General features: G+C 36.4%; 1 pseudogene; it reads left to right on the forward strand.

Moving 5' to 3' along the window:
- The first annotated feature begins 663 nt into the window (after nt 1-663).
- LOC104873487 overlaps nt 664-22,113 on the forward strand; it is a 99,807-nt pseudogene continuing 78,357 nt past the window's right edge.

Genomic DNA, 22,113 nt, shown 5'->3' on the forward strand with positions numbered 1-22,113 from the left:
TCATGTGACAACCAATCCTTTACATTTAAAGAGGAGAGGCAAGAGTTTTATGTATATATTCATTGTTGGCTAGAATCATCTGACACAATATAGTCCTTTTCATTCATATCAAATTCATTTTAACACTGACTTGAAATCCAAGAATAAGATTTTATTTATCAGTAATAATCATTCCAAAGGCACTGTTTTCCTATCAGTCATCTATACACAGGTTTAGAAACAATGACTGACTCATAGGGTCCTTAGAAATCCAATGGTTTCCAATGGTCCTGATTCAAGCCATTTAGGGGTCCACCAACTTAAGCCACTTGGTTCCAACTCAATTCCCACTTCAACTATAGTAGCATTTTGAGTTCTTCTTCTTATGTTCCCCTTCTTCTTCCTCTTCCTCTTCCTCTTCTTCCTCTTCTTCCTCTTCTTCTTCTTCTTCTGTTTCACATGTTGTAAGTGGGTACAGAGCCATTGGGAAATTACCAATGATTCTTCTCTTTTCACAGATAAATAAAACAGAAGCCATTGTGGAGGGATGTCTGCTTCTGTTAGCAACACCTCCCTGAGCCTAAATCCAACAGCTGACAATAAATCATGTTACCATTTACTTATTTAGTTAGCCAACATTTGGGGTTTCAACTCTACCATGCACCACACTCAGCAAACGAGGACATGATTGAGTCTCAGGCCCAGATATCATACTATCTAGTATTAGAAGCAGGTGAGTTAATAAATCATCCAGAAAAAATGTAATTAATATGATAAGTATTATGAAAGAAAGTGCAAAATACCAAGGGTTCTGAAGATAGTGTGATAGAAGCAGAGAAAACCTCCCAAAGAAGGTGACATTTAGCACATCCTCTTAGCCCCTTCTCTCTTAAATAAATTGGTATCATTTTCATGGAAGTGTTGGCTGACACTGCCTAGTGTGAGACAGTTCACTTCTTCAAATGGTACTATTCTTGTTCGTATATTTTTAGATAATTTATATACTCTTAATGTGCACTCCCAGAATCTATACCATCTAGCTCCATAATATATTTTTGCATTTATTTTTATTCACTAAATATAACAGCATTTCTTTGAACTTTAACTCAGTTATCATTGAATATAGCTTTTTCCCAAGGTAATGGTTATTTGAGTCTGTTCTTTGGGAAGAAAACTCACAAGATTACATACCCTTGTGAAATATATTCTTTGTTCATTTTATTCATTCTTTTGCCTAAACTCTGTAAGTTATGTAAATCCTAAGAAGAACAAAGGGCTACAGTCCATGTATAAAGATTATACTCAGCTCCTCAGATGCTGATTTATGTGGCAGAAAACCCATCTTTTCATAATACACATACAGTCAATACACATAAGTCATTTCATCATATTTTCAAAATATTTTCTCTCCCTGAAACCCAATATCCTTCTTAGCAATTGGAAAGAGACTAAGCAACAAAGAAATAAATTTGTCTTCTTCAAAATGAAGATGAGTTTCTCCAGTGGGCTAAATTAAGGCCTCTGTAGCTGAAGTTTACATTGCATACTTTTACAGGTTCTGTTGGTGGAAATATGTTTGTTGTTTAGAGTTTTATTTTGCTATCTTGTTCCCCAGTAAGAAAAGTCACACTCCTTGCAAAACTGAGAAACTTATTAGAATCCTGGGGTGTTTGCCTACTTTGATTTTCACACAGTGGAGCCAACATGAAATGAAAAATAGTGCTGCAAACAGAAATGTGAACACTTGCAAAAATTCACAGCTGGATATGGCACTGCCTGGGCTGTGAGTGTAGTACACACAGTCCAACTAAACATCCTCCTCCCTAAACAAAGGTAATTTCAACTTCGGTCTTCTCTGGAAAAGTTGAAGTCTTAATTGTAGATTGAAATTGTACAATGCATTAAAGAAAACTGCTGTGGAAAATGCCATGAGATATTTACACTCATCTTAAGGATTCTAGTTTCTTTCCAATGGGCTTTGAATCATCAGGTGGTTTAAAAATGCCAAGTAGGACTGCTGGGTCAATTGAGTTGAACTGTGAAAATGCCAAACTAAGTCAATAAATGTGTTTATTTATGTAGTTCTTTGTGAGATATTTTTGCCACTGTTACTAACAGGCAGTACACTCAGAAAGCTTAGTGCAAAAATGCCAAAACTCAATTCAAGAAATAAGATTTGAGAACTATAATTAGGAACAAATGAAAAAAACTAGATAAAAATTCCGAGAGAAAGCTATAAACGCAGGCCAATAAGAGAAGTCAAAGGAGCTGATAAACTAAACTTAAAATTAACAGAAAAATATTTATTTAAAACATTTGCTTTTGCTATTAAAAAAAATAACTCTGTAGTGTCTATACAAATGGATCAAGCTAGGACACTGAAGAAAAACAGTGCAACAAATGAACATTGTTGATTTCTTTTTTTTAATTTATTGTTTATTAGTACATTTTAGATATGTAATATGTTGACATTCATCATTGGGAATTTGTACCTTTACATGATGTGTCTTGGTTCTTATTTTTTTCCTTTCTCCCCTGCCCTTCCTTCAACCCCTCCACACCTCCATATTTACAAAGACTTTGTTTCCATTTTTTCCTTTTCTCATATTTACTCCTTTCCCCTCTTTTCTTTCCCCTACACTTCCCACTTCCCCTTCCCCTTTTGATTTCTTAACTCATCTGTTTGACTGGTTACAAAATCTCTCAACACAGGAACATCTTGAATAACGAATCCTTAGTGTTTGAAAGGAGAAAACTGATTTTTTTTCCCATCTGCTTTGATTGGCTACTTCAACTCATGAATGTAAGACTGGCAAAGCTTTCAAAGTGATAGCCTGATTCTTAAATAACTATTGCTAATATAGGCCCTAATATCTCCTTTATAAATATGCTAATTAACAAAATTTTAACAAGGCACATAAGTTCTCCCACAGTATTTTAAATAAAAAAGATCTTTAAGAGCACATTAGAAAACAAGAAGATATCCTCTGTTCCTGGATAGATGGAATCGAGATTGTTATAAACTACAAGTGATATGTCTTTAAAGGGGTTTTATTGTCACACAAGCAATGCAAAGCAATATCAGGCTAATGTCACTGACCATAATCAGGAGAGCATTCTAGTCCTTTCCTCAGTATCGAAACAGATGTAATACTGAGGCCATAACAGGGTTATACGACCTGAGTCCGTGACACCGAGCGCCGGGTTGTCGGGCAGAGGTTCGAGCTGCAACGTGACGATCGGCTCCGGTTCCAGCAGGGCCTCCGGCAGCAGTCGGTCAAGTCGCGTGGCGTGGCGACGCAGCGACGAGCGACGGTCAGGTCGGGTCGAGATGGACGACCACGACTGGTCTTGGGTCAGGGGTTTTTATACCCCTAGCTGCTCCTTATCGTTATTTCACTTAGGAGTATATCCACAATGTGTATCCATTTTCCTATGAATGAATCTATTTTCTCGTTCTTTACGGCTGAGTAATATTCCATTTTACAGAAAAACCACAATTTCTTTATCCAGTTTCCAACGGATGGGCAAATGGGCTGTTTCCAAGATTTAGCTATTACAAACTGTGCCACTATAAACATGGGTGCACATACTTCTCTGTGATATGATTCTTTTAGTTCTCTTGGCATTTTCCTATGAATGAATCTATTTTCTCGTTCTTTACGGCTGAGTAATATTCCATTTTACAGAAAAACCACAATTTCTTTATCCAGTTTCCAACGGATGGGCAAATGGGCTGTTTCCAAGATTTAGCTATTACAAACTGTGCCACTATAAACATGGGTGCACATACTTCTCTGTGATATGATTCTTTTAGTTCTCTTGGAAAGATAGCCAGCAGAGGGATGGCTGGGTCAAATGGAACCTCCAGTCCAAGCTCTTTGAGGTATCTCCATATTGATTTCCATAGTGGTTGCACCAGTCTGCACTCCCACCAGCAATGGAGGAGGGTTCCTTTCTCCCCACAACCCCGCCAACATTTGTTATTGGTTGATTTCTTGATAGCAGCCATTCTTTGTGGGGTGAGGTGGAATCTCAGTGTTGTTTTCATCTGCATCTCTCGAATGACAAGTCTTAAAATGGAAGTAAAACTGGAAGAGACCTAGAATAGCCAAAGCAATCTCAAGCAAGAAAAGAGCAAAGTGGGAGATCTCACAATCCTTGATTTCAAGTTATATTTCAAAGCTGTAGTAACAAAAACAGCATGGTACTGACACAAAAATAGCCAGGAATACCAGGGAAATAGAATAGAAGAACAGAAACAATTTTATACACTGTCAGCCATCTGACCTTTGACAAAGGAACCAAAATATGTGCTGAATAAAAAATGGTCTCTAACGAATGGTGCTGGGAAATTGGTCATCCATGTGTAGATGAATGAAACTAGTTCCATATCGTTTACCTCTTACTAAAATCAAATCAAAAGACATAGATATAAATACACAAAAGCTGAAACTACTAAAAGATAACATAGAGGAAACACGTGAATCCATAGGCAGAGGCAAGGACTTCCTGGATGGAACTCCACTAGCATAAGAAACAATATCAAGAATCAACAAATGATACTGCATTAAACCAAAAAGCTTCTGCACAGCAAAGGAATGAAGAGACAACCTACAGAATAAGAAAAAGCTTTTTGCCAACTACTCCTCTCAGAGAGGACTATCTAGAATATACATAAAGAAATAATTAAACATGAACTCTCCCCAAAAGAAAACAGCCCAATCACAAAATAGGCAACTGAACTGCATAAACACTTCAAAGGAGTGTAAATGTCTAATAAGTGCCTGAAAGAAACATTCATCATCTTTAGCCATTAGGGAAATGTAAATCAAAACAACTCTGAGATTCTATCTTACTTCAGTCAGAATGGCTATCATAAAGAACATAAAAAACAACAAATGCTGGGGAGAATGTGGGGAAGAAGAAGCCCTTCTACACTGTTGGGAATGTAAAGTAGCACCACTATGGAAATCAGTACAGAGAATCTTCAAAAAACTAAAAATAAACATTCCATCTCACCCAGTTACTTCTTCTGGGTATGTTGCCTAAAGAATTAAAGTCATCATATTATAGTGATACATACATACCATATTTATAGCAGTGTGATTCACAATAATTAAACTTTGGAAAAAGCCTAGATATCCATCAATAGATGAATGAATAAAGAAAATGTGTTATACATACACAATAGAATTTTATTCATGCATAAGGAATGAATCCATGTCATTTGCAGGAAAATCGATAGATCTTCAGATTATAATGTTAAGTGAAATGTCAGATACAAAGAAGTAAATATGGTATGGTTTCTCGTACTTGAAAAACCTGAAACACAAATAAAGAGTAAAATAAAAGAGAAATGATAGAAATAGGAAAGCAGAATTTTTGGAGATGGGAATAGGGCAAAGGGACAAAAAAAATGCAAGATACTATAGTATATATATCAGCGGAAGTGACCTATAGAATGCTTGCCATAGCTGGCTGTTTGTATCCCTGAAAACTCTAAAAGGTTTGCCATCACTAATATATATTTACCAATTCCCTCAAAATAAATGTAACTTATGTATCACAAGTATACACCAATTTAAAATTTTTGTAACAAATATTAATAACATTTGAATAAATCATTTCTGCTAAAAATTAACATATTTATAAATGTCTGAAGTTCTCTTTGATCTGAAGCACCATATCTGGCTCTTGACCATCTCTTACTAATTTGTTATGGGTTCTCCAATCCCCTGACTCTATCCATTAGAACATATTCATTTGTGATGTTTGCATTTTCTATATGCTTTAATATCTTTATATGCTAAAGTAAAATACTATGGAATAAAGAATAATAAAAAAGCATTTTTCCATGTAGATAAATATTTTTAAAAAGTGAGGCAGATCAAATGTGTTAACATAGAAGAGCGTATTTTGTGTCACTTTAAACAGATTTACTTAACCTTGCCTAGTCTAGTTTCTCCAACAAAGTGTGAAAATAATCATTTAAAAATGTATCTTCAACAAATGAGTTTTACTCAGATTAAATGACAGATGTCCTATCTTGATACAGCACTGACACACATTAAGTACTCAGATAATATTAGCTTTCATTATAATTCATCATACATTCCAGGACAGAGAAATTTCAACAATTCAAGGCCATTTATGTATTTAGCAGTCATATATTAAGCATCTGTTATGAGCAAGGTTTCATGCTACCTTTGTTAAATAAAACACAGATTAATAAAACAATTCTATTTCATAATTGAGAACATTAATACTGTTTTCAAAGGTTTGGTAATATGTCTGGGAATATAAATCACATCTAGATAAAATGTTAAAATAAAAATTTGTAAACAGATCTGAGGATCAGTAAAACAGACTGGAAGACACAAAAACAACTCCAGATGTACTCAGCTACCTCATCTTTGACAAAGGAGATGACCGTCCCCACTGGAGGAAAGATAGCCTCTTTAATAAATGGTTTTGGAAAAACTGGACCTCAATCTGCCAAAGATTAAAACTAGACCCTTATCTTTCACCATGCACTAAATGAAAATCCAAGTGCATTAAAGATCTAAATATTAAAACAGAAACACTTAAACTTGCTGGAAGATAAGTTAGGCAGAACTCTTGAAGACATTGGCATAGGAAAAGACTTTAAGAACAAATCCTCAGTAGCACAGAACTAGCAGAAAGAATCAACAACTGGGATCTCATCTTATTAAAAAGCTTCTGCACTGCAAAAGAAACCATCAACAGAACTAAGAGACAATCTACAATGTGGGAAAAATTTTTTACCAGCTGCTCCTCAGACAAAGGACTACTATCTAGAATATATAAAGAACTCAAAACAATCAGCCCCCACAGAAAAACAAAGACCTGATTCAAAAATGGGCATCTGAAATGAAGAGATATTTCTCAGACAAAGAAGTAAAAGTAGCAAGTAAATATATGAAAAAATGTTCCACATCACTGGTCATTCAAGAGATGCAGATGAAAACAACACTGAGATTCCACCTCACCCCACGAAGAATGGCTGCTATCAAGAAATCAACCAATAACAAATGTTGGCGGGGTTGTGGGGAGAAAGGAACCCTTCTCCATTGCTGTTGAGAGTGCAGAATGGTGCAACCACTATGGAAATCAATATGGAGATACCTCAAAGAGCTGGGACTAGAGGTTCCATTTGACCCAGCCATAGCTCGCTGGGTATCTTTCCAAAAGAATTAAAAGAATCATACCACTGTGATATATGCGCACCAATGTTTATAGTGGCACAGTTTGTAATAGCTAGAACTTGGAAACAGCCCATTTGCCCATCCGTTGGAAACTGGATAAAGAAATTGTGGTTTTTCTATAAAATGAAATACTACTCAGCCATAAAGAGTGAGAAATTAGATTCATTCACAGGAAAATGGATACATATTGAGGATACATATTTCCTAAGTGAAATAAATAAGTCACACATGTGTAAATACCAAATAGTTTCTCTGATGTGAAAAGCTATAAAAGTACGTAAGATTTTAATGAGATAATTGACCATGTGAAATAGGAAGAAAAGGGCTAAAGTTGTAGGGAAAATGGGAAGCATAGGGGAAAGGTAATAAGGGAAAACAAAAGATATGAGTAAGTGAAAAAATGGAAATACAGTGTTTGTAAATGGGGAGGGAGGAGGGGGTGAAGGGAGGGCAAGGACAATGGGAGAAAAATGAGAACCAAGACCTGTCATGTAAAGGTACAAGATCCCAACAATGAATGTAACTGTACTGTATCCCTAAAATGTACCAATAAACTCAATAAAAGAAAAATAAATAAATAAAATAAAATAAAAATTTGTAGTATGTATCATAAGAGAACGTCATGATGGGCTACTATTATTTTATCTGCCTCGTATTACTTTCTTCCTCAGGAAACAGCACCCTCTTTACTTGAAGCATTCCTCCTCCTCTAATCCTACCATGGAAGAATGGACTACAAGTTTAGAAGCCACCAAACTAGATGACCACAACTTAATCATGTGACCCAACTCAGGCCAACGAGAGAGGTTTTTGCACTAAGAATGTAAGGAAATGGGGGGTTCTACTCTAAGGAAAGGGCATAGGTGGGAAGCTTGGTGCTATTTGCAGCAGTTCTCCAAAATGTTATGAAATCTGATCTAAAAGAACATAGAAACACAGTGACAAAAGTAGAGGGAGAAGAGAGAAGAGAAGAAAAGGAGAGGGGAAGGGAAGGGAAGGGAGAAGAACAGAAGAGAAGGGGGCCAAGGATTTAGCTCAGTGGTTCCACCACCTGCCTCTCAAGTACAAAAGGTTAAAAAAAAAAAAAAAAAAAAAAAAAAAAAAAAAAAAAAAAAAGATAAGGGGAGGGTTGGGGAGGGGAGCAAAGCAAAAGAGGATTTGAGTCATGGCTTTCAAAATCCCAGTCTTTTGGTGATCACACAGAATAACAATAGTTATGTGGGAGCAAAGATTTCTATAACTTTTTGTTTACTCATATATCCCACAGCATCAAGAACACTGCCTGACACACAATAAGTAAGCATTCTATATGTTTCATTAATGAACAAATTAAATCTGGTAATATATCCCACAGTTCTCTTAGCAATTTCAAGTCACATTTTTCCTCATAAACAAATCCACAATTATTCTTAGTAAAGTATATATTTTATAATTCTTTAATAAGTACACTTGTTCTTAGGAAAGTATAATTTTTTAAAAGGAAAAGAGAAACAGAGAGGCAAGGAGTAAGGAAGTATAAGAAAATCTCCTTAGACCACTAGCATCTTAGTCCCAAACACTATCCCATACAAAAGTCACACAAGAATAGTATCAATTTCTTTCATCATAAACCAAGAGATATTTTGAGTTTTGATCAGAAATTTTATTATGCATCTTTATTCTAGTTTAACAGAACAGAGGCTTGTCTATTTGATTTCTAAATAGATTTGCAGATTTTGAAAAAGTGAATACCAAAGATAGTCTATTATATTCTTCATTTCACCCCTTTTATTTTCATATTTTTTTTATTCTTCCATCAATCAAAAGGTAAGATACAATTAAATGCTTAGGCAGTTAAGAACTGGTAGAAAACCAAGATACTGGTATTGAGCACAATACCAATAGGAAACTCACATTAAGCCCATATTGGCGATGGTTGAATGTGACAAGCAGCAATTGAATAGCTAGCAAATACTCCAGCATATCTAGAACAAACAACTGACTGAAAATCACATCATTGTTGAAAAAATTGTACAGTGTAACTCAGTGTTCGTTATAGGTCAAGGCATCAGTAAATTAAAACAAAATAAAGATTACCTCTCCATGGTAGAACTATAACAGTTTATCCAACTGGCTTAAGAGCTATTCCTGAATGGCACTCTGTATGTTTTATTCTTTAATATTCACTTGCTACCTTCAGATGTTAATAAAAGCTCTTGGGCAAAAAGAAAAAATATCATGTACATATCTTACTGAATAGACTTAGATAGTACCAGATTACTAAGATGTGTTCAGCAATATAAGGCCAGAAAAACAGTGAACTAATCGTGGAACAGACATGATAAGAAGTGTCAGGTAAGAAAAGTACCATAATAAAAGTGTCATCAACAGTTAAGTGAACAGCTACTTTTCAGCTTCCTGTCATACCATCTTTACCATCACCTCTGGCCTCTGGTCTAAATGTGGCTTTACATACTATTTATATTTAAGTCTCCAGTCCCTGTTCCTCCTCATTCATTCCCTAAACAAATTAACTGGACCCACAACAGCCCTCTATTCAGGCTGCCCTTAGGTATATGCCATACTTGAGGATGATTCATCTGGCCCATTCTAGCCACAAAATTCATAGGTTCTTACGTAACCCATAAAACAAGTAAAAATGATTAGGTAGTCCTTATTCATCTGGCCTGAATTAAACTATCCATCACAAATAAAGCTGCAATTGTCTTACGTAAGTTCAAGGAGTTCTCCCAGGAATTAACAAATGAATGTTTGAAGAATAAATTCTTTTGCTCTGATTCTTTGACAAAATGTAGAATTCAGAAACAAAACAAATATAAAAATGAGTGAAAAATTATCCATATCTAGATTATAAGCTCTACTAAGGAGCTTCACACAAGAGAAACCCTTGAATGTGTGTTCTAAAATCAGACTTGGCATTAAACAGTTTTACTTTTTTTAAGTATGGTTCTTTTGACCTAGTTGTCCTTTCACTCAATAAATCCAAATGAAAGTCATCTCATTCAGCCAGCCATAGCCCAGTATCTGTGGTTACAACTGCTGTAAATATTTTTATAAAAGATGAAGCAATGCTATCCTGAGCTGCTGAACTTGGGTCATCAAATACTGGAATGAACGGAATTATGGATACAATCTTTTCAAAGTGATTCTCAAAGTGAGATTCTCAGGGAAACATCAATTAGCATCAATTGTATCTTACCAGAAATACAAATTTCTTGGCCTAGACCTATTGATTCTGAAACTTTGAAGGTGGAACTCAGATACATATATATTCTTAACAATCCTTCTCAGTGAGGCACATTTGAGAACTACAAGTCTAGACAGTTTAATACTTCGGGGATGAAATGATGGAGCGCCATGGTGGTCAGCCAAGTTATCAAATGGATGGCAAGCACTGAGTGGAATGTGTACATAGCACAAGATCAGGTTCCTGTTGGGAATATGAGGGAACCACCATCTTAGACCCCAGAGCTCAGTACTTTTATTAGTCATGATCTTGATAAGAATCATTGTCACACTCAGATTAAGATAACACTTACCCAGCCAACCAAGTATGGGTGAAATGTCAGCAAACCAGAAGGGGTAGTGCAGTAAGCCAGAGGCAGTAACAGATGTAGGCTTGAAGGATCAAAAGTCAAGGGGGGAAAGCCATATAAAGAAGGGAAAACTGAAAAACAAACAATATCAAATGCTGGAGAGGCTGTGGTGAAAAAGGAGCCCTTCACTGTTGGTGGGAATGTAAACTAGTACAGCCATTATGGAAAGCAGTATGGAGACTCCTCAAAGAACTAAAATTTAAAATTCCACATGACCCACTGATCCCCCTGCCAGCTATCTTCACCAAAGAGCTTAGGACATCAAACTACAGCAACACATATATACCAATGTTTATAACAGCACAACTCAATATATATATATATATAATGAAACGCTACTCTGCTATAAAGAAAGACAGATTTGACACACTGGTAGGAAAATAGGCACAACCTGGAAAATACAATGTTGAGTGAAATAAAACAGACAAACAAGCTTAAATACCATATGATACCTCTCATTTGAGTAAGGCAAAGTGCAAACAAAGAAAACAATAAAGATGAACAGAAGGGAACAAGGAGATGAATCTCTAGCAATAGGGAAGTGATCCAAAGGAAAAGGTATGAGGGGTGAGGAGGAGGGGAAGGGAAAGTGAGTAGAATAAATATATGCCATATATAAGAACCAAATATCCTAAACTAATTTAAATACATTATATGATATAACATGAGCTAAGATTAATAATATCAACAAGAATGAAAAATGGGATAGAGGAATTGGAGAAGGGAAAGCAAAGGAGACTTTTAAAAAATTAAACAAGCTGTTTACTGTTTATTTGATGATTGTAAACTGTATGAACTGCAAACATGTGCTAATAAAATTTAAAAAACAAATAAAAAAGAAAAGAAAACTGCACATGGAATTCTCTTGAACCAGAAATTCTCTATAGTCAGGTTCCAGGGAGGAGAAGAGAAATAGTCCTCACTGGAAGGAAGATTCAGAATGTGGCATATGAAGATAGACCCTGAACCTTGGTGCTTATTACAAAAACAGTGTACCACTGTGTAATTAGAGGACACAATGAATCCCAAAGGACCACAGCTGCATGACAACCCCTGGGACAACAGGATAAGAATTATGTTGCAGCTGTCACTGGCAGTGGGATATTATTTCTGATTACAGGACCTGGGCCTGGTCTTTTTAAAAAGTGACCCTAAAAAGAGAGGATTAAAGATTCTGCATTTACATGGTTTCTGTGGGGAGAATTAATAAGAAAGAATGTGGATGTTGTTGTGATAGTAATATATTAAGCTACAAAGCAACCCAGGGAAAGACGAAATGAGAAAAACAGACAGGAAAAAATTATGAATGCAATTTCCCCTGCTTTTTGGTAGTACTAGGGATTGAACCCAGTGCCTCACACATGCCAGGTAAGTGTCCTTTTATATTTTATTTTGAGATAAGGTCTTATTAAGTTGCCTAGGCTGGCCTCAAACTTGTGATCTTCCTGCCTCAGCTTCCAGTATAGCTGGGATCACAGCATATGCTACCATGCCCTGAGGAGATGGATCTCCTTTATAAAATGGAAGTCTAGGAAAATCCTTGTAAAAGGTGAGTAGAGGGCTCCCGGGATTTAGCTCAGTAGTTTTTCTGTCTGCCTCACAACAGCAAAGTCCCAAGTTCAATCCCCAGTACCAAAAACAAATTTTTAAAAGGTAAGTAAACATTGTAAGGGTGAAATGTTGATCAGAAAGAAAATCTAGGAAAGGCATAAATCTAGCCAGAGGAAATAAAAGTTAAGTTTCCAAATTTAAAAGAAATGAATTAAGAAAATCTGACCTGGTGTTAGAAATCAGACAAAACAGAGGAAGGGAATGGATGTCACTTTGATCTCAAGAGAATAAACAGAAGTGAGAGCTTTGTATGTGTTCTATTGCTAGTTGACATAATCATGGGATCCTCACCTTATTGAAATGGCATTAGAATGGAAAAAAAGCAAATAAATACATATATTTAAGTCCAAGGCCATACACTTAGTTTCCCTTTGGAGGAAGACCTGGGAAAGGTTCACGCTACTAGACAAAGAACAATGTCAAAATGGGAAAGATCTAGACCTAGATGTTGAAAGGATCCCCTGTATTGGAGGCTGACAAGAGTTACTATAGACTACTGCCTTCTTCTTGATGGTTTCAGATTTTAAAATACAGCAGATAGTGATATACTCATATGTATTAGTTCCATTAATGCTTAGAAGGATATGCCCCAAATCAAGAGAAAAGTCTAGAAATGGTGAACACTCATTCATTTAGTTCCTGTTTCCAGAGCTGTGATTGTTCATTCTGAGTTTCCATAGCCCCGGAAGTCAATGCCTGCCTGGATTTGGGGAATTGAGTAGGAAAGTCAACTACTTCTAGACGAGAGAAGTACACCACTTTAGAGTCTGATTTTACTCAAAATTGCTCTCAGAATGAAAGATCAAGGGTGTCTTGAGGCAAACACCTCCACCACGACCCATCAACTGTCTTGTTCTAATCTCTTCCATGCTACATAAGCAAAATAAAATCATCTCTAGCAGAAAAAAATATATCTGCATCATTCTGACCTGAGAGAGTATCACTGCCCAATAGTGTCAGTGATGAGAAGAATGTCCTGAAGGAAATACAAGGGATAGTGTAAGGGAGCTACCAGCCAGTGTTAAAGAGATTATATCCAAGTGGGACATTCACACCAATGCCTGAGCAGCAGTTGTTTCCAGCAACATAGGTTAGCAAACCCATAGTTTTCACAAGTTACTCTCCACTGACTCTACTGCTATCTTTCATCTTTGCTCTTACACATAATATTATTCAGGACCACTACCACTACACCAGCTTTGGTCCTTACGTGTATTCAGAAGATAAAGTCATAGGAAGGAAGGGAAAAGAAAAAAAGAGAGAATAGAAGGGAAAAAACAGAAACAAAACTTTTGTAAATAGGAAGGAAATAAGGGATGAAGGGAAGGGAGGGGAATGGAGAAAAAAAAGAAGAATCCAGATATATTATGAACAAGTATACATTCCCTACAATGAATGTATCAATAAAGTTAATTTTAAAAAGAAGTACTGGGCCAGGGATTTAGCTCAGTGGTTCTGCCTCTGCTTCATGAGTGCAAGGTCCTGAGTTCGATCCCTGGTACAAAAAAAAAAGAGAGAAGAAGAAAAAGTACCAGAATAGTACACATAGCATGACCTGTTCTAGAAAGGGTGTCAATTGGAAGGACGAGGGAGGAAACTGCTCTTTATAAGCAGAACACGCTGGACTGCTTTAAATTCCTCACCCTTTTAACTAAACCGTTTAACTAAACCCTGACCCCATCACAGAATGGGCTCCAGACTATACAGGATCTATTCCCGTCACCACACCAATAGTAACAGACAAAGCTGAAACTCAGGCCTATTGTAGATCTTCACCTGCAATTCCCATCTCTACTTGTTGCTTCTTATTCGTGGTGAATTCATTGATTCTCTGTATCCACTCAGGCTTTTCTCATTTGGTGCTTAATAGGTTTGCACATTCTCTTCTGAGTTTGACCCTACAGCACTCTGCCAGTGTCCAGTGGCACTGGATGTATGCTGCTCAATGCCATAATGCCTTTCATATAGTGGTCCACTGATATTCTTGATACCGATCCTCTGCTTCACACACTCAAGGCTACAAACAAGAGGAACTCAAACTTTTTCAACTGTTTCTATGGAAATTACACATGTGGAGCTTGCCTAAAATTAGGTAGAGATCTGGGCCAATAAGAAATAAGCAGCCATGCCCTGCCTAGTTTCCAAGTGTGATTCAAGATCTAACTTCAGAATCAAAGATTTGAAACCTGCCTTTGGGTTGTTACTTCTCAAATATGGACATATATAAACATTTTAACTCAGAAGCAGTGCCAGCTTTCAATTTGATTACTTTTCCCCTCAGATCTTGTATCTTTTTAAGATTAAAATTTATGAATTCAGTTAAATAATGCTTGTGACTTTCTCTAGATTTATTTCTCTCTCCTTTCCCCCAAAAGGAACACTCTTCTAAACTAAGTAGCCATGTAGTATATTTGTGTATTCTTCAAGCTCGTAAATCATATAAACAACACACAAAGGTCTTCTAATTATTTTAATTTTATATAATTGACATTATGAGACCCCATTATTTTTACTACAAACCATGTTCTGCAATTTATGAGTAAGATTCATATACACCAATTTTTATTTGGTTACATGTATTTTTCTTATTGTCATTTATTTATTTATTTACTTATTACTCACCAGTTTTTGAGACCAAATCTCACCCTGTAGTTCAGGCTGGCCTCAAATTCTCTATATACCCTAGGCTGACCTTGAATTTATAATGCTCCTGCCTTAACATCCTAAGTGCTGGAATTACAAGTGTGCAACAATTTGCCTGGCTTTCCACACACTAGAAAATTGTCCTTTACTAAATATTTTCTTGAGACAAGTTTGTTTAGTGATATGATTTATATCTAAAATGTCCTTCAAAGCCTAATGAGATGCCAGGTGGGACTATGAGGAACGGCTGGATCATGGATGTGCGATGATGGATTAAGTGTGTGTGATAACTGCACGGTTCTGAGTGTGGATAATGGGAAAGCCCACCCTGGGTATGGGAGGCACCATCCAATAGGCTTGTAGCCTGGATGGGATAAAAAGGAAAGGAAAGCTTGCTGCTGGGAGCCTCCTGCATGCACACCATGCACTGTTTCTCTTCTGGATGCCCCCGCTGCCGGGATGCCCTGCCTTGGAGCTAGCCAACTATGAACAGAAACCTCTACAAATGATAACTCAAATTAACCTTTCCTCCTTTAACTTGTGAGCATCTGGCATTTTGTCCCAGCAATGAGAAAAGTAACTAAGAAAGCAAACCCAAAATTTGCATAAGACCATAAACAAACCTGAAGAACCAAAGCCATCTTGAACAAAAAGAGGAAAGCAGGAGACATTACACTGCTTGATTTCTTTTTTTTTAATACATTTTATTGGTACATTTAATGTATACAATATAAAAACATTTATTGTTGGAAATTTGTACCTTTACATAATCACTCTTGGTTCTTATTTTTTCCCCATTCCCCTGCCCTCCCTTCAAACTCTCCCTCCCTCTCTATCTACATACACTTTGTTCCCCTTATTTTTCATTTTCTCATATTAATTCCATTCCCTTCTTTCCTTTCCCGTACCCCTCCCAATTCCACTTCCCCTTTGTCCATTTTCTTGCTATTTCATGTTATCTATTTCAAAATAAACTACAAATCTGTAGTAATCAAAACAGCATGAGCCGGGCATGGTGGCACATGCCTATAATCCAAGCACTCGGGAGGCTGAGGCAGGAGGATTGCTGTGAGTTCAAGACCAGCCTGGGCTACACAGGAAATTCCAGATCAGTCTGAACTACGTATTTAGACCCTGCCTCATAAAAAGAAAAAAAAAGCCATGGTACCACCATAAAAAGACACAACACTCAATAAAACAGAATAGAGAGCCTAAAGATTAACCTGCTCTGTTACAACCAGCTGAACTTTGTTAAAGATGCTAAGAATATGCATTAGGGAAAAGACAATCTCTTTCAATAAATTATACTGGAAAAATTGGATATTCACATGCACAGGATTTAAACTATTCCCCTACCTCTTACTGTACGTGAGAAAAATAACATAGATTAAAGACTTCAATGTAAAATCTGAAACTTATGAAGCTACTGGAAGAAAACATAAGAAAAATATGTTGGGCAATTTGAATAAGCACAGATTTTTTTAGATAAAGCCTCAAAAGCACAGAAAACAAAAGTAAAAGCAGATAAATAAGATTACATTACACAAAAATGTTCTCTACAGCAAAGGAAACAACAGAATGAAGAGACAACCTACAGAATGGGAAAAATGCAAACTATATGTCTAAGGAGATAATATTCAGAATACATAAGGAACTCAAACAACGCAACAGCAATACAAATGAAAGAATAATCCAATTAAAAGTAAGCAACAGATCTAGACAATTCTCAAAAGAAAATATATAAATACCCAACAACTATATAAAAAACTGTCTCACAAACGTATGCGTGAGCACACACACACACACACACTCATAAAAAATGAAATACTATTCAGCCCTAAAAAGAATGTAATTCTGACATTTGTGACATCATGGATGGAGCTGAAAGTCATTATGTTAAGTAAAGTAAGCCAGCTGCAGAAAGACATTTCACTCATATGTGAAATCTGAAAAAGTTGATCGCATAGAGCTGTGAGTAGAATGGTCATTACCAAGGCTGAGGAAGGTTCTATGTTATAATTAGACAGGAAAACTCACTTTTAGTGTTCCACTGCACAGGGGGAAGACTATAGATAATGCAGTATATGTTTCAAAAACATTAGAAGAAAAGGTTTTTAATGTTTCAGCACAAAGAAATGATACATATCTGAGGAGATAAAAATGCTTATACCAATTTAAACATTATGTAAGAATAGATGCATTGAAACATCACATCATACTCCAGCAATATTCTTTGTATTGGGCCAGGGATTTAGCTCAGCGGTTCCGTGGCCTGCCTTGCAAGCACAAGGACCCGAGTTCAATCCCCGGTACAAAACATGTATTTAGAGAACACGGTATTCCAAAGATTTTCAGTGTTGTTAAAATGCACTTGTACCCAATTATTAAAAATTACTCTATGTTTCTATCCCCAGTACCAAAAAAAATTACTCTGTTTTTAGCAATGGGTATATCCCATGTCTTATATATACACATATATATGTGCACATATATGTGTGTGTGTGTGTGTGTATCTATACATGAGATAATAATTATCTTTACTGAAAGTTTATTAAATCCATTATTGAAGTGTTTTATGTCTTAGATTGTAAATTTCTGAAACATGTACATTATAATTTTCCATTGGCTAACAGATTTAATTCCTATTGTAATTATTCAATTATGGATTTATATGTGTAAAAGCCACGATGCTTAGAATATACAGATGGTTATAGTTTCTTGAGTAGATTATTATCACTAAATTAGATCTCTAATACTTTGGGGTTAATTTATATTTTGCATGATTTTTAAAAGTTGTGAAATTAGTTTCTATTATTATTTTCCCATAGCATAAATATAGATAAAATTGATCACAGTGTATATTTCACCAAGTATCAACAATTGGCAAGACCACTTAATTCATCTGCTCCTTTTTCTTTTTCCTAAACTACTTTACAGAGTATTTAAAATATAATAAGACACATAGCTCTGAGAGAAAAGCAGATTACAGCATCCAGCAAGTCCATTGCTAAAGACACAGAAACTTAATATGGTAAAAGCATTTCCTTCCAGAGATATGGTAACCTCAAAAAGACTGTTCAGGAAAACCTCCTACTCTGGCCCAAAATAAAGACCTATCACTGAGGCCAATCTCATTTACAGTACATGGAACATGTCTGGGCATCTCTATGGACAGAAGGAAAGTCAGTCAGCATCTGCTGACTGCATCATGAACTCCAGATATAATTTGAAAGAAACAACTTGGATGGTCTTTAAATATTTTGACAGTTACCCCAGTTGTCAGCTGGATCTTCAGGTCCAGATGTTGTTACTTGACAGTACCATCTGCCTCAAGTGTAAATGTGTTATTATTTTCTGTCATCAGACCAGTTTTCCAGATGTTTCCTCCTCAAAACTTAACAGGAGAAAGAAAGAGAATACTAAAAAGCACTGAGAAGACTTCTGGCCCTGCACCAGCTGCAGTAGGAGTCTGACCTCCAGAGCACTCCTAATTTATTTTCTCCCCTGTCCAGTAAAGTAGTACAGCGTCAGTCAGAAGAATGCCATTCTGCATCACATGGAAACAAGCAGGGACCCCATCATCCCACATCTTACATTATGGTGATAAAAAGGGGACAAAATAGGCAAACTATATCATGAGTAATAGAACATGAACTACGTGCCCAGCAGTCAGCAAAAGATTTTACTCACATTTTTACTTAGTCCTGACAACTACCCTACTCTACTGTGCTAATGTAAATGTCCCTTTAAAAGGGACATTCAGTGATATTAAATAAATTACATATGATACAGTAAGTGGCAAGCAAAGTTCTATGTTTAGATTTGGCTAATTCTCTCAGCCCTGCTCTAGATAAGGGGGTAACCCAAACCAGCATGCCACTTGTTTTTGCACTTAATGGTAGAAGAAAAAAAAAGGAATATTCTTTTTTGACATATATGAACTCCATGAAATTTAATCTTCATGTTCATAAATAAAGTTTTATTGGACCTTAGCTACAATCATTCATTATGTATGCACCTATGGCTGTTTTCACACTACAACAGCATAATTGAGAAGTTAAATTTCAACAGAGAACAAATGTCTCAAATAAAATTTTTCCAATCATAATTTAGGGAAAGTTTTTCCAACCCTTCCTCTAGATAACCAATCACCACCCAGGCTGTGAATAAGTAACAGGACATGTCATTCATAATCTCACCAGACAAAAAGAGCTCCTGCAGCATCATGGTATTGGAGAGTTTGTTACAGGAATCAAAGTTTATAGGGAAGAACTTTAAAAGGGAAGATCTGGGTGGAGGTTGTGGCTACAGCATGAGGGAAACAACATCTATTATGTTCAGCTTGAAGCCCTGTAGTGGTACAAAAAGCCAAGCTTTCAGGAAACCTCAAGGAACCACCACCCCTGACTGTACAGTCAAGATTGCAAAGGAATGATGGTTTTTCCATGACTTTGCTTTTCAAATCTCTGGACTTGAGCCAGGGGTAAATCCTAACCAGAAATATAGATGAAAGGGGTTCTAGAAACCACAGTGTCGGCTTTAGAAAAAAGTAGCCATTGTGTAGATCTGACAATATAATTTAGCCCAAAATGCAACAGTGCTTGGTAATCCAGTGGTAACTGGTACCTGAAAAGAGTTTGTCATCTTGCCTGTGGTGGTGGGATTGTGGATTAGGTTCCTAAAATGTTTATGGGAGGTCAACATGAAGCTTTCCCAACTCATAACCACTAGTAAGACAGTACTGCCTACTTAGCTTTCTACCACGACTCTTATTCATAGCATCCACTCTACTTCTGCTTTGGGACTGCAGTTTAGACTTGAACCCCAAACCAGTAAACTGGAGACTCAGTAATTTATCACCTTCGTCAGCAACATAGTCTTCATGTTATTAAAAAGTAGTTCTACTTCAATAATGCTGACTTTCTATTCTGAGCTCTTTTGAGTGCTTTATAAATTTTATTCATCTCATTTAATTCATTCAATAACACTTTCAGGTAGGGATATTTAACTTCTTTTTACAGATGAAGAAACTAAGAAGTTAAAATCTTGGACTGGGGATTTAGCTCAGTGACACAACACCTGACTTGCAAGCACAAGGTCCTGAGTTTGATCCCCGGTAACCCCCTCCAAAAAACTCTTGCCCAATTTTATTGTATGAATGGCTGAACTAGAGCCTGAATCTCTGCTAAATGTGATTCCTAAGACCAGAGTGATAAACCACTAGGCTATCTGCTACAGCCAAGTCTTCTAATCCTGTTTCTGGTGCCTTTTTTTCAGTCTGGACTACAAATTTCAGAACATTTGTTTGCTGGTAATCTAATTACTCACAACCATTTTATTAATTTCCCTCTTTCTGATTAGACCCTTGAGAATTTCAGGTTGAACTAGATTTCACTAAATCTCTTGGATTATAGTATTAACTATGACTTTGCCCTGGATGGGGGTGAGAATTTGATCCATTGTTTTGCTGTTTCTTTTTACCAGCCCTTTACAGTACAGCACCACTCAGCCCATCTGCCCAACTAGGGATTATTAACATGCAGGGCATTCTGGACCATACCATACAAAAAACTTTGTTAACCATACAGAAAGCTTTATTAACAAATATTGTCCTCTCCTAACATAGCACAACCTAGAGTGTGAAGTCGGCATGAAACTACTTGTTTTAACCTAGGCTTTATCACTTACAACCTGTAATTGACCTAACCCTGTGCCTCAGTATTCTTATTTATAAAATAGAAGTAGAATTTAATAGAGAACTACTTAATAGAGTTAGTGTGAGGATTAACTAAATCAAGACATACCAATAACTAAGTGGAATACTTAACAGAGGCACACACACATAAGTTTGATATGCTTACCGATTGTCTTTATAAATCCAAGATATCAAAAAACATTTGCTTTTCAAAAGTAATTCACTATATACTTTTTCCACTCAAGATAGCCAGTTTGAACAATTGCTTCTAGTATGATGAAATGGTTTTTCAGTGTAATGATAAAAATAATGAACAGTAGTTAGCCAGTATAGTGCCTTGAGATTTTGAAGTGGGTTTCTCATTAATCATCAGAATGCGCAATCATTTTTGTTCAGGGCCTAAATCTCCACGTAATGGGTTCTGAACTGGGGATGTGACCGGACAGTCAGAAGGTGTGTATATTTGCAAAGAAGCGGAGGAAAGCCTAGAGAGCTAGTGCTCAATTGCTAATGCATGTAAGACCCTGTGCACCTGATCTGCATGCTAAGTGCCTTGTAAGAAAACAGATTATGCAGGGCAGACACGGTGTTCATGACATTCTCTCTCCTCCTCACTCTCTCCCTTCCCCCTTGTCTCCCTTCTTGCTTTATCCATCACTCAGTCATTTTGTCACTAAAAGACAGATCCACTCTACCCTTTTCCCAAAATGAAGGAAGAAATCTGGAGATGATGCAGTTTTTATAGACTTTCCACAGTTTAAAAGCAATTGTCAAAATGACCCCTGGGATCCAAGCACACTAAATGGCTTTAAGTGTGAGAGTGACACTGTAAAAATCTGCAACATAGAAAGATTCACTGGAAATATAAAAAAGGGGCTTTAAGAAAGACAAGTCTGATGCAGGGCATATCTGTCATAGTAATCAAGAGTGATAATAAATTGACCTGAATAAAAGGTTGTAAAATGGAGAGAAAATAGATTTTGGAAACATTTAGGAATTAGAACTGAAGACTAACTGGATAAGGGGTTGATGAAAAAGTGTAAGTCAAGGGAACCTCTGGGCCTACAAAAAATTAGCAACTCAAATTATCATTGGTTAAGTGACCCCCCATGTTCATTAACACAATAAGAATATGTTCATATTAATGCTGAGACTATTCATCAAAATCCTAAACACACACACACACACACACACACACACACACACACACACACACTGTGCCAGCACAAGCACCAGAGAGAAAAGAGAGATAAATAAGACATGTAACACAATATTATCAGAGGAAAATGGCAAGGAATAGAATAAGGTAAAAATCTAATTCTGTTTGTGATAGTTAACTGATTGTGTCGATCTGAGTAAG

Source organism: Fukomys damarensis, unplaced genomic scaffold (assembly GCF_012274545.1).
Source record: "Fukomys damarensis isolate Sample0158 unplaced genomic scaffold, DMR_v1.0_HiC HiC_scaffold_28, whole genome shotgun sequence".
In the NCBI taxonomy this organism is placed as follows: domain Eukaryota; kingdom Metazoa; phylum Chordata; class Mammalia; order Rodentia; family Bathyergidae; genus Fukomys; species Fukomys damarensis.